This window comes from Arctopsyche grandis, chromosome 12 (assembly GCF_051622035.1).
Source record: "Arctopsyche grandis isolate Sample6627 chromosome 12, ASM5162203v2, whole genome shotgun sequence".
Lineage (NCBI taxonomy): Eukaryota > Metazoa > Arthropoda > Insecta > Trichoptera > Hydropsychidae > Arctopsyche > Arctopsyche grandis.
Genome location: NC_135366.1, coordinates 1961559 through 1977255, shown reverse-complemented (window position 1 = coordinate 1977255; position 15697 = coordinate 1961559). Strand labels below are relative to the sequence as shown.

At 32.7% G+C, this 15697-nt stretch overlaps 1 protein-coding gene across 4 annotated transcripts in view; it reads left to right on the top strand.

The window, feature by feature from the left end:
• The window catches only part of LOC143920192 (calmodulin-binding transcription activator 2-like), a 328881-nt gene that overhangs the window by 205891 nt on the left and 107293 nt on the right, over positions 1-15697 (top strand). The window lies entirely within an intron of this gene.

The window sequence follows — 15697 nt, the reverse complement described above, 5'->3', positions numbered from 1 at the left end:
TATACTTGGAATACAAAATAGGGCGACGGAAATAATATTTGACATCAAAATTTAGAGTATAAAATCAAGTATTTATATGATACTGTCACACGGTGATTTTATTCAACGATGTCAATACAATATTGGCGTTTCAATCCATCAAGTTTTTAATAAAATCTAATTCAGAATTAATCCCTTTATGTATTATATTATATTAATATAGTGTGAGTATAATAATTGTAACGCTCAGTTGAGATTATGTAGATTTGAATACATTTAAGCTAATTGGTCGTGTGATCCACTTTGATATTAACCGACTGGCTAACTTGGCCGAAGCTCTCAACTATAATAACATCTAATATACATATTTAGATAAGTATATAATGTAGTATGCGTGTGTTTAATTTAATTATTCGTTATCGTTTAATAATTGATTAGCAGTTTTTATTATACCGTGAGTGAGTTTGGGGGGGCAGTCTTTTCCGTTGGGGAATTTAGAAAGTTTGTTCCAAGTGGTACATTGTTAAATTAAACAAGCTCTCGGTTCCATCTCGGAATTTTGGCTCCTCGATAAATTTTAATGTGACCCTTTCGAAAACTTTGCGAATATTTCTCGAAATAATATTGCTCAAGTTTTCGAGGACGACTCCGTGCGAAAATTCGACTAGAAAGTGACGTCTAACCGCTCCGTTTCTATTTATTATTGTATTAAAAGTTTCCATTGCCTGTTGTAGGGAAATCACGTTGGACGTCGTTTCGAACTACGAAAATAAAATTCGAAAGCTTCAAAGTTCAATTCAACATAATAGCATGCGACCCATGTACATGTGTAGAGTCGTAAAAACATTTTATTTAGACATCGAAGTCGAATAAAGTGTTGCCTCAATTTACACGGTGTGATTTTGTGTGGTTTAATTTACGCGCCTCAATTCTATACGGCATATTTTTTACACGGTGTGATTTTGTGCGGTTGTATTTAACGCGGCTCAATTCTACATATGTATACCTAATGCTTCACTTTTACACGGTTAGATTTTATACGGCTTCACATTTACACGTTTTGACATTTATACGGCTTCACATTTACATTTACACGGTTTGGTTTTATGTAATAATTAGAGGTAGGATAGTCACAGTGCTATCCATTATTCCAGACGATAGGGAGAATAGTGCAATCCCCATCGTCCATATAAATAATATAAATAAATGATAAAATAAATTAATATAATATAATGATATAATAATAAATAATAATAATAATCTAATTTATAATTTCGAAAGAGACTTTGTAACTATGTATGTAAGGTTTGTTGGTAACATCGAAAACAAATCTTCATAGAAACAAAAGTTTCTATGACGACGATTCGATATATGTATATTTTTTTCGATTCAAATATTTTTAAATAAAAAAAAATATATATATTTGCTACTAGATTCGCCATGTTTAAGCTGTTTATATTAAATATACTGAGCGAAGCCGGGTAAAATAACTAGTAAATAATAATAATAATAAATAATATTAATAATAATAAATAACAGGGCAACCTGTCAGGTCACACTGGTCATTTTATTGTTGTTATTATTTTAAAATAATAAATTAAATTAAATAAATAAATAAATGAACATTAATAATAAATAACAACAATAATAATAAATAATAGTAATAAAGATATGGTTTAATTTTTTTGGGGTTTGATTTTATATTTCTTTACTTTTACGCGGTTTGTTTACACCTTTTATAGTGTCACCTTTTCTTAATTTAGAAAAATTAAAAAATCTTCAATTTGTTTTAAAAATCATCATTGCTATATAAAGATTAATTTTTAGTTCTTGGTTATATGCTTTCGATTGGTGATTCTGTTTACACGGTAGCTCTGTGGTAGTAGTGAATCGCATAAATTAAAAATTAACTTTATTCGTTGCTTTGGATAAAAATTCGCACTTATGTATGAATATTTGAAATAACACGGTGTATTTGTTGAATCGTTGACATTCAAATTCGTACTCAATGGTCCTGAATTGATACAATAAATCAAAACTTTACTCTCTATTTGTTTTTAAAAGATTATATATTTATATTGGCTTTCATATTCGTAGTCAAAATAATCTATTTGTTTTAAAAAGATTATTTACTTAGCTTTGTAATAACTATTTCTATGAATCAGGCTCTCAAAACGAGTCCTTAATATTGCCCTTCTCTCCGTGTAAAATGTATATGTAACTATATAATTACATGAATAAAGGAGGTATGTAAAAATAGATGTCGTCAATGATACTTTGACAGATGCGGGTGAAAAATTTTTCGTTTCGACGTTACTTAACCATTTTTCAGGATGTAATAAATAATGTACGTTAAAATGAAGTACAAATAAATAAATAAACTTTTGCCTTTATATAATACGACAATCCAAATTCATAATTTATAGTCATTCATTAAGTCTTAGGCCTAGCACGAGCGAGTGCCGTAGCGTGAAAATCGGCGATTTTTATTTCGGAAAAGTTCCGCTTCCGGAAAAGCGGAAGATACAAATTTTTCGGCGACCTTTGCACGGAACACCGTGCTTCGATAAATTGACTCCACGCAAACATTGATTTTCAAACCGCGAAAACTTGTAAAGCATACGTCTAAATGACATCGCTCAAACCGTACATAATATAATATATGTAAATACGAAAACTCCTTGTGCGGGAAAAACCTTGGATACCTGATACGATTGGATATCCGAGGTCACGACACGTGTAAATTCATCGCGTTTAAAATATATATCAGTCTATATGTGTATATATTTTTTTTTGAGGGGCCCTTGACGTATCCATCTGTAGTGTACGTTGTCGTTTTAATTCTTGGTCCTTTTCCGGTTTTTACGACTTATATTTGCGCGAATAACGTCGTCCCCCACGTGACGTACACAAACATGAGTTATTTTACGAACATTTTTACTGTTCATAAAACCGGAGCAGATGTACAAATTGTGCCCTCTTCGGCCGGTTTTGGTGGTTTCGCCCCGCGGCCAGTTATTTCCGCCCGGTTTTACGGCTTAAAAGTCGTCCTCTTTTATTTTTTTTAAAAAAAGGGCACATCCGATTCTTCGTCTTTTGCATTTTGATTTATTTAGCCTAATACAATGAAAACTATTACTATGTTGTCGGATTCACCAGAAGTCTTGTATAAATATTAAAAAACATATCTGATTATAATTTTGTCTTGTGAAAAACACTTTCTATGTACATACATACATATCCGTATGCTTTTTAATTATAGTGTTGCGTAGGGGTGGATGGAGGATCCAAATAAAAGGCCAAAGTCGCTTCACAGCATTTACGTACCTGCTTATAAAGGGCAGGTCGCTCAGTGCATCTTCTTCGACACGTTTGTTTATCTATTGTTATAGTCACGTACCAGATATTCATTCCCACGGTTTCGCGCTGTCAGTTCTGAGAACTCTAGCGAGAATTGGCTGGGTACCGACCACTAAGTCCATTCGGGGGTCTCCACTGTAAGCCGACAGCACTTAAGCCTGGAGATAATCCTCAAAAATCAACTATAACGGCGGCTCCTTTTAGCATATGCTACAATAGTATTACTGGATAACCGGTAAATCGGTTTAAAATAATGGTAACCGGCTGTTTTACGTTTAAAATTTTGTATAGGCAGAATTTATATACATATAATATTGTACTATATTATTTTAAGTATGATATTTATTATGTGTCAAAATAAAGATTTTTAAAATTACTGTTAAATCATTTAACGAGCGGCGTGGACTATTTATTGGTTAGCATATGATGTTTTCGAGCAGAGTGGTCACGGGTTCGAATCCCACTAGAGTACCGCTGCTGGCCAGACCTTGGTTCGTGACTTCAGGTCGATCGTTTTTTATCAGTTTCCCAATTTTTTTGATTTTCATTCAAACGGTTCCTGTTAAAATTGTTATCTCTTTTCCTATGTTTCTTGCTAATCTCAGGTTATTCAGCATCTTGGGGTTCGCCAATTTGATTATAAAAATGCTGCAAAAATTTCTCCATAGACGTCACTTTTAAACAAATTCATTATATAACTGTATTCAAAAACATATTATGTATATAACAACAGCATGGCTCAGTGTTTGCGTTTATGTTTAGCACCGAAAGGTTACTGGGTTCGATCCCGTGCTAATCTTTAATACAGCTGGTCAGACTTAGATATTCATGAAGACTTATCAGAGTTTGCCAATTTATCTGATTTCATTATTGAAACTCCATCGAATTGGAAAAAATCATCCTACTTGCTGTCACAAATATCTGAAATTGATTTATGTACAATATTCAAAAAAAAATATGTACTAGTCTAAATCCATAGATGTCTGTATGGATTAATTAATTAGTTAATTTAGTGGTCTTCAGCCTCTTGAAATACAGCGATTTATGTAATAGAAATGCTGTAATGTTTGCAATTAATTGTCTAGGAAGGTGCATTGGGGTCTACCTGCTAGGCCTTCTTGGTATATGTTTATGTAAAATAAAATAAAATAACGGACTTATTTCAACATAATATTATTACTCATTATCATCTGTATGTTAAAATCCTTGGGTTAAACCTAGTTAATTACAAAAGCATGACTTTTCAATTTAAAATAGTAGCCTTAGCCGTACAACAAAATGTCTATACCCTTCCAAGCTCCAAATAATACAAAATAAAACCCTAAAAATAATTCATAATACACCCATATATACTAACTTGAAAAAACTGCATGCCATAAATAATATTCCGTTAGTTAGAGACATTACTAACAAACTAACCAGTAGATTCTATGAAAGAATCACTAATAACCATACTAACACACTTGTGAAGATTCTCGATGATTACAACAAAATGTCTATACCCTTCAGGTATAAACACAGATTACCTAAACACAATCTGCTTTAGATCATCGACTATAGAGAGTCTTCAATTAATATTATGTATTAGATGTATTAAGAGCATTTATAAGAATTGTAAATAGGTTTTTGAGCTCTTTTTCCTATTATGCTGTACATCAACATTATAATAATATAATTATATGATTACCAACAAAATTAAATTACAATTGTAAAATAGAAGATGATCAGTAGATCAGTAGCTATTAAAATAGATATAAGATGTATTGTGAACATAATTTCGTAATAATTAAAAGCATTTAAAAATCAAAATACGGTACCTTAAACCAACATACACATATGTATTTCTAACCTATATTTAAAATAAATACATAGTTTATTTATTTTATATATATCATATATGTATATCCATGTGATATGTAAATTCTGTCGCTTTCCAGAATTAATCCGAGCGTAAACTTCGCATTGTTTATCCCGCACAAATATTGAAACTTGCGAATGTGAACGGACGCATTATTAAAACCTGTAAAATATTTATATATAGGTACATATATATGTACATACATACATGAATGTGTTTTTTTCGCGAGCCCTTTTAATTTATGTTTTTAATGCCCATTAGCCGTGACCTTTTTTATGAAGCGAGCTTTCGCGACAAGCTGTGCTCGCGGGTAGGTTTTGACCTTAGTGTGATATTTTTTCAATACGTTCGCTCATTGTGCGTCCGCATATATTATTATATGTATAAAGTTGGTTGGAATTGACCCGAAAATTTCGCCGAAAGGTTGTTATTCTTCAATTGGTGAATTTTAATTCGCTAATTCTTCGAGTAGAACTGCTTAAACGGCGTAATAATTAGTCTTTCGTCGGTTGTTTTGATACCTTTCCCTTTCGCCCTTTTGTCTGGTGGGAATCCGGCCATATGTTGCGTTTTGTATTATGATAGATTTTCTCTTTGGATATTCCGTTGTTATTCCAGGATTTTATTGCGTGAATTTAAAGTGAGTGAGAGCTTTTGTAAGTTTATTTATAACTAGCGTTGTGCCCGTTGATTTCAACGGTGGCTTCAGAAAGGAATTGATACACGTATTAAAATAAAGTTATATGTTATATATAATAAGGAATGCCAGCTCAGTGGTGTAATTCCGTTTGTAATTCCGTGTAATTCTTGATAATTTTGAGTTTCATCTCTTCCTTCACGGCTTAAAAATATTTTTATATTTTCTAATTGGCTGTTATTTTGTAATTATTGATATCACGAACAGTTTTTGTACAATTTCTGAATATATCACTAAACATACTTTTTAAAATTATTTATTCAATACAAAACATTATATTTTTACGATATTTTTTTGATAACGCAATTTTAGTATATCTACAGATGTATGATTGCTTGAACTTATGAGATGAATCGACGAAAAATAAAACAATATTACTTATTTGAATGAAATATTATTTAAAAATTGCGATGGTTTTTTTGGCAAGTAATTCAAGGTCAAAGTTTTATGACATAGACCGAATTTTTCATATACTCTGTTTTCATATACTCTATATAACATTTTCATGATATTATACATACATATATATATATATATATATATATATATATATATATATATATATATATATATATATATATATATATATATATATATATATATATATATATATATATATATATATATATATATATATTATTTCATAAAAATCAAAACGAAACCAAACGAAAGTCTTTCTATAAAGGACATAAGAAAGTCTAACTGGCAAACTTCCAAATAAAATTCTTACTTTGGTTAGCTTGTACATATGTATAAGAGACGAATTAATATCATCATTCATTGTATATCAATTCGAACAATTCCAGGGCAACGCCGCGTACTTTAATTACGACGCATCTCGACTCTCCCACATCATCCCAACCGCGCAAACTAATCATAGAGCTTTCAAATTTCCAAACCCATCATTGTTACATAAAGTCCTAGTTACTTCGCGAAAACATACCGTTTGAATTGTAAGCTTTGCGTTCTCGTACGAAATGTATATAAATTCACCCGTAAATTTTTATTAGACCTCAACTTTACGACCGGACCCACCCACCCCCCGTCTGCCGGAAAATACACGTGTATGAAGACGGGAAAATCTTGATTAACCCTCTGCCGACCTAAAGTAGATATATTTTTATATGCGAACGGACGGCCTCCACATATCGCCTTGACCAATATAAACCTTCCCCCCCCCCCCCCCCCCTCCCCCACAATTCCGACTGTCGAATATATAATATTATTTTCGGTGATTTACAGCGAATAGGGGTGGCGACATGTTGGTTTTACGATTTATTTCGTCAAATCGGCAAGCTTTCGGTTCAATGCGATCGGAAACAAGGTAATTCCGGTGGAAGTTGAGTTGAATTATTTTTTTGGTATTTTAATTTGTTCTCATATACAATTTGCGAAAAGTTCTAGCTCCGTGCGGGATTAAGTCTCAATATTAAACAAGGTTAGGTTTCAATATGTTTCAATAGGTTAGGTTTCAATATGTTTCAATAGGTTAGGTTTCAATTAGCACGCTGACAAATACCATGCAGTGCTGCCAATCCACTCTATCGCCTAGTATGAGATACATAGCACTGGCGCACATGCTCAGCGTTGATGACGTCAAATGTCATTTTGACAAGCATAACTGATTTTTCGTTTCGTTTATACGTTACTATTTTTTTAAATGATGTGAATATTCTATATTTTTCTCCATTCTATTTATTGTAAAATATGTAATAAAAAAATACAATAAAAAATAGCAGCTTTAGGACAATCTCTCAGATTTATCGATTGTATATATGTATGTACGTACTTAGATATTTATATCTCGTAGCTAGTGATCTTAATAGTCGAAATTATTTTTTTTGTTCGAATTTAATTTTAAGATTAATTTCGAAATAAAAAAATTACAAATGCAAAATAGTTTTGAACGTATTAAACCTAGGTTATTATTTAATAATATTTTAAGTCCTTGAAAAATCTGCTAGTTTGTCGCTGCAAGTCTACGAGTGATAAATTTATTGCTAATACAAATTGATATTATCTATTGAATTAGTGAAGTAAAAATAAAGATGAGAGATAATGAGAGCCTATAATGCAAATTTAATAAGATATGTATAGTATAAAAATGATATATTTATAGGCGTTTAAACAATTAAAATCTTACAATCAAGAGGGGGGGGGGGGGAAGTCAAGCACCTTAAACGTGTTTATTACGATTATATTTCGCCATAGACTTAGCAGACCCAATTGAAATCTCTATCGGCGGCCAAACCTCGCAAAATGGCAAAGTTTCAAAGATATCGGAAGAATGTAGGAAGTTTGTCAGACCAATTGGTGAAGTGAAACTAATAAGTGAAAAAAAACCTTGTAAAAATACATAACAGTAGTTTGTGCCAAGAAAAGTTATTGAAAAGATTCAATTTTTTTTTCCATACCTCCTTTACGTTTTTAGTAGTTAAGTCTAATAAATCTAACTCACACGAGTAACCTTTAAACATCTGCAACCGCATGAAAATTTTTAGTAGGCAATATAATATGTATATATATATATATATATATATATATATATATATATATATATATATATATATATATATATATATATATATGTATATATATATATATATATAAATTCTTCCTACCCATGCTGTATTGTTTGTAATTGGCCAGGAAGGCGCATTGGGGTTTACCTGTAATGCCTTCCTGGTATGAAATAAAAAAATAAAAATAAAAAATAAAAAAAATAAAAAATATATATATAATATAATAGTAGGCAACACCAGGAACATTATTCTTTTGTACGTATTCTATAATATGTTTTGTTTTCGTCATGTCTAATTTCTATAGTTATTATTTTGTTTCTTTTCTTTTCTGTTATATTTTTGACCATTGTGGCGCATTAGGAACTTTTGTAATACTACAATGGTCCAAACTTTAAATAAATAAATAATATTCAGATAATATTTCAGGTTATATATACATATGTACCGCTCGAGCTAGTAAGTTTAGATAAAAAATAATATTGAGATAGAAAACCAATCCTCAAGAACGTGATGAAATAAAAAACTGGCAAAATAAACGCAACATAGCACGGAGAAAAAATCCGTAAAAAAAAATATAATTCGCTAGACAATTAATTATAAGTATTTTAAAACGATAAAAAATCACAATCAATAGAAAAAACATCCGACTATTGATTCCAATACTCACTTTGAGCACAACAATACTAGATTTTGAGTTAAAGACCGCAAAAGCCAAAAAACTGTAAACTGCGCAGTTTTTTAAACACTCATATTTCGTAAACGATCACTAACCAACAAAAATCATTATCATATTCGAATTCAGTGGGTCAAACTTAGTAAATATGGTTAGTCTCCGCTCTGGTATTTTTTTTTGTTGCTCAGTGTTATTAGTAGACTTTTTTTAAAAGATTTTTCTTCATACATACGAATCAATATGAGAATCTTAATTGATCGAGCTCGACACAGTTTAAGCACACACATATTTTCACCCCTTTTGACTTTCTCCACCATAAATTTGAAATAAATGAGGTGCTAATGGCGTAATTAAATCCTAATCTTCTTTACCAGGCCGTGTGTGTAATCCAATGACGTATTTTAAACGCGAATTCGCCGTTCCGGAAACGATAGACGTACGAATCGCGTTGTAATGCGGAAAAGTGGCTAAAAACCAAAACGAACTACATATTGTTCATTCAAATTAATGTTTATATTTATTTGTTGTTCCCTGCAATTCCCTGATCGATCGTGAAAATTAGAAAAACTCTAGCATTTGCCTTCGCGGCCGACTGCTTAATATATGTATTAGCATCTAATCGTAAAGCCTAAAAGTAAAAGTAAAGTTTGGGAATTTTTTGATCATACTTCGAATATACAGTAAATAAAGTCAACGCGGGTTCCTCTTTAATCAGCATAACTTTCGGCGTTCGTACAAGGCTGGCTGTCCGGGCCCGGTTTTCGGTGCCGGTTTTTCCGGGACCGCACGTCCGGATAAGCGGTCCCACCGCATTATGTCCCGTAATTCTAAACGTTGGCGATAAATTCTCCTTAACGTTGCCGAATTTCAAAATGACCTTATTCAAACTGGAATATATGTATTTTGGGTTTTGTATTTACTTAAAATATAGGTACTATTTTATTTCCTTACATATAATTTAGCCAACAGTATGGCTCAATGGTAGTGTGTATGTTTAGCACCAAGTGATCAGTGGGTTCGATCTGCCATACTGCTGGTTAGATTTGGGCGTATTTGTGACTCCAAATCGATCGTTTCTTATAAGAGTTTGCCAATTTTATCGGATCATTGTTGAAGCGGTTCCTCAAAATTGGCAAAATATCATCTTTCCTGTTGTCACAAATTTTCTGTATTTATTGTGTGTATAATTTCTAAAAAATATGTACAAAATCTAAATCCATCCTAACGAATCAGATTTTCGGTAATTTGTTTACGATTTGGGTCACAAATTGAGGACGAAGTGACGCTTCTCGAATGTATTTTGTATGTACGACAATTTTGCATTGTCAATCTTATTTTGAATACATATATTATTATTACATTGTATATGAGCTAGTATTATAGCTCAGTGGTTGCGTTTATGTTCAGCACCAAGATATTGTTGGGTTCAATCCCGGGCTAATCTTTAATACTGCTGGTTAACTTGGTTATTTTATGACTCTAAGTCAATCGTTTCTTATAAGAGTTTGCCAATCTTATCTGATCATTGTTGAAACGGTTTCTCAAAATTGGCAAAAAATGATCTTTCTTGTTTTCGCAAATCTTCTGTATTTATTGTGTGTATAGTTTGTAAAAATTATGTACAAAATCTAAATCCATAGATGTCTCAATGGATTTATTCTGTAATTAATTAATTAATTAATTGTTATTTCGTGTTCTTCAGCTTCTGGAAATACAGTGATTTATGTAATAATAAAATGCTGCATTGTTTGTAATTAATTGTCCAGGAAGGCGCATTGGGGTCTTCCTGTCAAGCCGTCCTGGTATATATCTATGTATGTAAAAATAAAATAAAAAATGTCTGACGTAGCGTAGACGTAACAGCAATAGCCGACGAAACCTATCCATGCTATACAGTAGTACGTGCTACCGTAACGTATCAAGCAAAATCGAAATATTTACATGTCATAGTGGCGAGTGAACGCGTACTTAATAAGCTGCGCATGCGCAAATGAGTATTTTCTAGGTAAAATATCGATAGGACGCAAGCAATATTGCGCCGTATCGTCGCTCTCTGTAATGTATATGTAAGTCGATTTTGCCTTGCACTCGGCCAACACTTTTCTGAACGTACTGGAACGGCGAGGTGCTGGATAGTATACATAGAAAATGTGGTTTACGTGTACTTTTGTGCTGTGCTGTAAATGTGAGCTGCCGGATAGAATAAATAGACATGAAAGTGTACATTTTTAAAAATGTTTAATTAGTTTACGTACTGAGCTCTGAATAGGATAAAATTCGTATGTAATATTATGAATTATAAACAGTTTAAATCGATAAAGGAGGTTATTTAATGTGTAATTTAAAAATAAACATTGAAATTAAACTTTTTTACGCACGGTAGAGTGGGTTGGATTTATGCAGTTAAATGCAAACTGGACTGTATGTATTTTAATTTATACATATTTTTCAAGCCTTTCAGCTCTTCGAGGCTAACTTCATATATTTTTTATTTGGCCCTTACTAATACATCTCCTGTATATAAAACTCTGATTTATGGTTGGGAATACACATACAGAAAGCTGCATGACTCGTTGGTTGATACTAAGCACAGAGAGGTCACCGGGTTCGATCCCGTGAGCCGACCGCGATTGAAGATAATTTATTCCGAGTATAATCTTTAATGCTGCTGGTCAGAATTGGATATTCGTGACTCCAAGTCGATCGTCTCCTATCAGAGTTATTCAAATTTATCTGATTTCATTGTTGAAGCGGTCCCTCCATTAAATCGACAAAAACCATTCTATCCACTGTCACCACTATTTGAATTTTATTTAAAAATATTATTATCTATAGTATAGATGACTCGCTAGTTTTCTTATATATAGTATTTGTATTATGCTTATTGTATGTCTGGTCACACCAACTCGTTGGAGTAATCTGTAATGTCACTGTGGCTAATATCTTAATAAATATAACATGTATGCATCACCTGTATAATCTATTTTAAAATTATTAATATAATACTATTTTTTTGCATTTATCCTCACGTATACATATGTATATATTCTGTATTTCATACCCAAACTTGATAAAATATCTGTATGGATCACGTTTTTATATTACGTCATTTTAAGTTTTATATTTACATATATATATACATACATAATACATATCTATAAAAGTATGTACTCTTATACCATGGTATAAATATTGTCTTTTTCAACAATTTAAATATATTTATTTGTCCGCTGTGAAAGTCTACGCTTTTCAATTTATTAGATTAAATTAGGCCGGGTGATACTTACTACATTGCTTATGTATTTTTCTAACTTTCCCTTGCCCGAGCAACGCCGGACAGTCCGGCCAATATTTTATAAATATAATCTTGATTTGGTTTCCGTTTTCTGAACGTGAAATTCAGATTTGAAGTACAAAAATAATTATACCCTAGGTAATATCAAATTTTATTTGATTTTTTTTTGTGTATTAAAGATATTCCCTGTGGATCGTGCTATATTTCCTTTGGGTAGAATTGAGTTTAATTAAAAATTAAAAAAAATATACTAAAACCCCTGGTAAATTTCTGCTTTGAATTTACACCAGCAACAAATAATTTCAACTTTAAACGACATTTTATTACAAGTGACTAATGGTTGGCATATTATGCTTTCGAGCAGATTGGTCACGGGTTCGAGTACTACTAGAGTCCCGCTGCTGGCCGTACCATGGTTTTTTGCTCCTGGTCGATCGTTTTTTATCAGAGTTTGCCAATTTTTATGATTTTCATCTTCTTTTTGCAAAAAATTCTACATACATATATGTCACTGTGGATGTTTGTATGAGTTCGCATTGTATAAAATGCTTATGTATATGTAATCGTCGCTCTGGCGCAATCTGTAGAGGCGAGTGTTCTTGTTCTATGAAAATAAAATAAAAAATCTGATATGCGAGTAAAATTTCCATGTTTTTATAGTCATTTTGCGCGGGTATGCAGGGGTAGCGGTGCATGGCGAGCGGGGGACACTTCCACTTGCGTTACCATTTCCGTAACCACTTCCATAACGCTGTTATGCCAAATCGCCTCCATAAAAACATGTCAAATACATACCGATACTGTTCATACGCAGATAAGATATAAACGTGTCGCAAATCGGACTTAAACAGCCCAGCTTTGTTTGTTGGTGGAAAAAATAAATTGATAAATGATATTAACAATTAGATACAACATAACTTCTTATTGAATACTTATCTTAACATATCAATTAACAGCGCAGATAATGCTTAGTGAAGAGATGTAGTTCTAACTGTGAAATGTCAGATCTGACACATTTGGCCGTAAATCGATACATAGAGGCTATATGCCATTAAACGAAACTATACGCCAAATTTGAAATTTATATACATATACATATAGCCAGCAGCATAGCTCGGACGTTAAGCTTCTGCTTACCGTCAAGAAGGTGCCGGGTTCAATCCCTGAATGAAAATGAATTTTTCAGAGTATGCTGTTGGTCAGACCTGGATTTGTGACTCCAGGTTGATCGTTTCCTATCAGAGTTTGCCAATTTTCTCTGATTTCATTGTTGAAACGGTTCCCGGAAAAAAAAATGGCTAAAAATCCTTCCTACCTACTATGTCACCACTATTTGAAATTTGATTGATGTACAATTAAAATTTATGTACAATTCATAGATGTCTCGTTAATTTGCGAGTTTTTTCAGTGTCTCGCAATTCAACGACTTATAATAAAAATGCTGCATTTGTATTTGTAATTGGCCAGAAAGGCGCATTGGGATTTACCTGTAAGGCCTTCCTGGTATATATGTAAAATAAAAATAAAATATGAGAGTTAAAACTATAAATATTTATATATGAGAGATAATGAGGACCTATAGAGCATATTTTTATAAAATATAGAGTGAAAAATAAATAGTTATAGGCGTTTAAGCAATTAAAGCTAGATGACGGCGAAAACGGATATTCACCAAGAAAACGCCGAAGCGAGCGCAGTAGGCGAACAATGCGACCGAACATTTTGGGCGATTAACGTCAGGCACATCTTCGTCGGAGTATTTTCATACGCGTCTAAAACGATATTTTTTAGGATACATTTACTTATATTGATGACCAAACTGAGCAATATGGCAAAGTATGAAAACGATCGGATAAGAGGTAAATTTTTTTCAGAATTGTAATCGTAAGTGAAACATAAAAGAGGTTTGTAAAAACACGGCAAACAGACGTCACCGAGAACAATAATGAAGTATTTTCAAACGTGTCTATTACGATTATTTTTCACCATCGTAATGGCGGATTTCATTTCCACGTATATTTATGACCAAACCGAGCAAAATGGCAAAGTTTGAAAGCGATCGGATGAGAACCCAAATTTCGTCGGACGAAATCAGACGAAAAACTCGAAAGCGAAGTAAGGAGAGGCTAGTGATAAAAAAGTGTAAAATTTAGTAAATAGGGTTAACGTTCTCGAACGGCTTACTTTGTAGTGAAACTTTGTTAAACATAACCGAGTTTTTTGTTCGTTGAAGAGGTCAGAATCACTTTACGCGTTAAGGGCTCGTTAGATTTAGGGGTTGCGGGGGAGCCAACTGTTAATGCGGTAACTTAAATATTTAAACCGGAAACTTGGCCGCGAGGGTAGCTATAGGCCCGGGGAGGCCTCACACAACCGGCACAACTTTCCTTTCGCTCCAAGAGAAAGAACAACTTTTGGGGGGTGGCAGCCGACCCCTGTCTCCCCCACAGTTGACGTGCGACCCGTTTTCGGGCATTGTTGTGCACTTGGGTTCACTCTGGACAAACTTTGTCGGAATGCCGACATCAGATTTTGCCAGAGCCAATTAAGCCAGCTTCACTGTTCCAAGGTGCTGGTTCTTACCGCTTTGTATATATTGTACAAGGTCCTTGAAAAAAAAAATTGTACACTTTATCTTTCGTACCATCGTTTAAATTTGATGGAAAATAAATGAACGTTTATTTTATTACGTGTTTTTTTTATTGAAAAAGGAAGCTAAAACTATCAACGTCCTGTCCTTTTCATACTAGTACACAAAATAATCTTTGATACATTGTGTATGCACTAATTCATTACCCAGCAGTATGACTCAGCGGTAGCGTGTATTTATTTATTTTTTTCAATTAATAATGCACACTCGCCTAACAAATTGCTCCAAAGCGGCGAGTGTGCTTAACAGATTATGACTCGAGAAATTATATATTAAATTATTACATACATGTCAGACATTACAAACATCGTATACAATACGATCAATAACATTTTTCATGTAACAATACGAATTTGTACATTAAATAAACATCCACAGAGACATCTATGTAAAGAAATCTTGCGAATATAACAATAACTCAAGGTTTGGCAATAGATAATTGGAGAGGAAAAGCCAATTTTACAAGAACCGTTTCAATGAAAATCAGAAAAATTAGCGAATTCTGATATGAAACGATCGACCTCGATAAACCAAGGTCTGGCCAACAACGAAATTTATTTTATTTTAATCGAGCATATACACTCGCATTTAAAGATTGCTCCAAAGCGACGAATGCACTTATACAGATACAATACAATCGGTATACATAAGAATTTTATACAA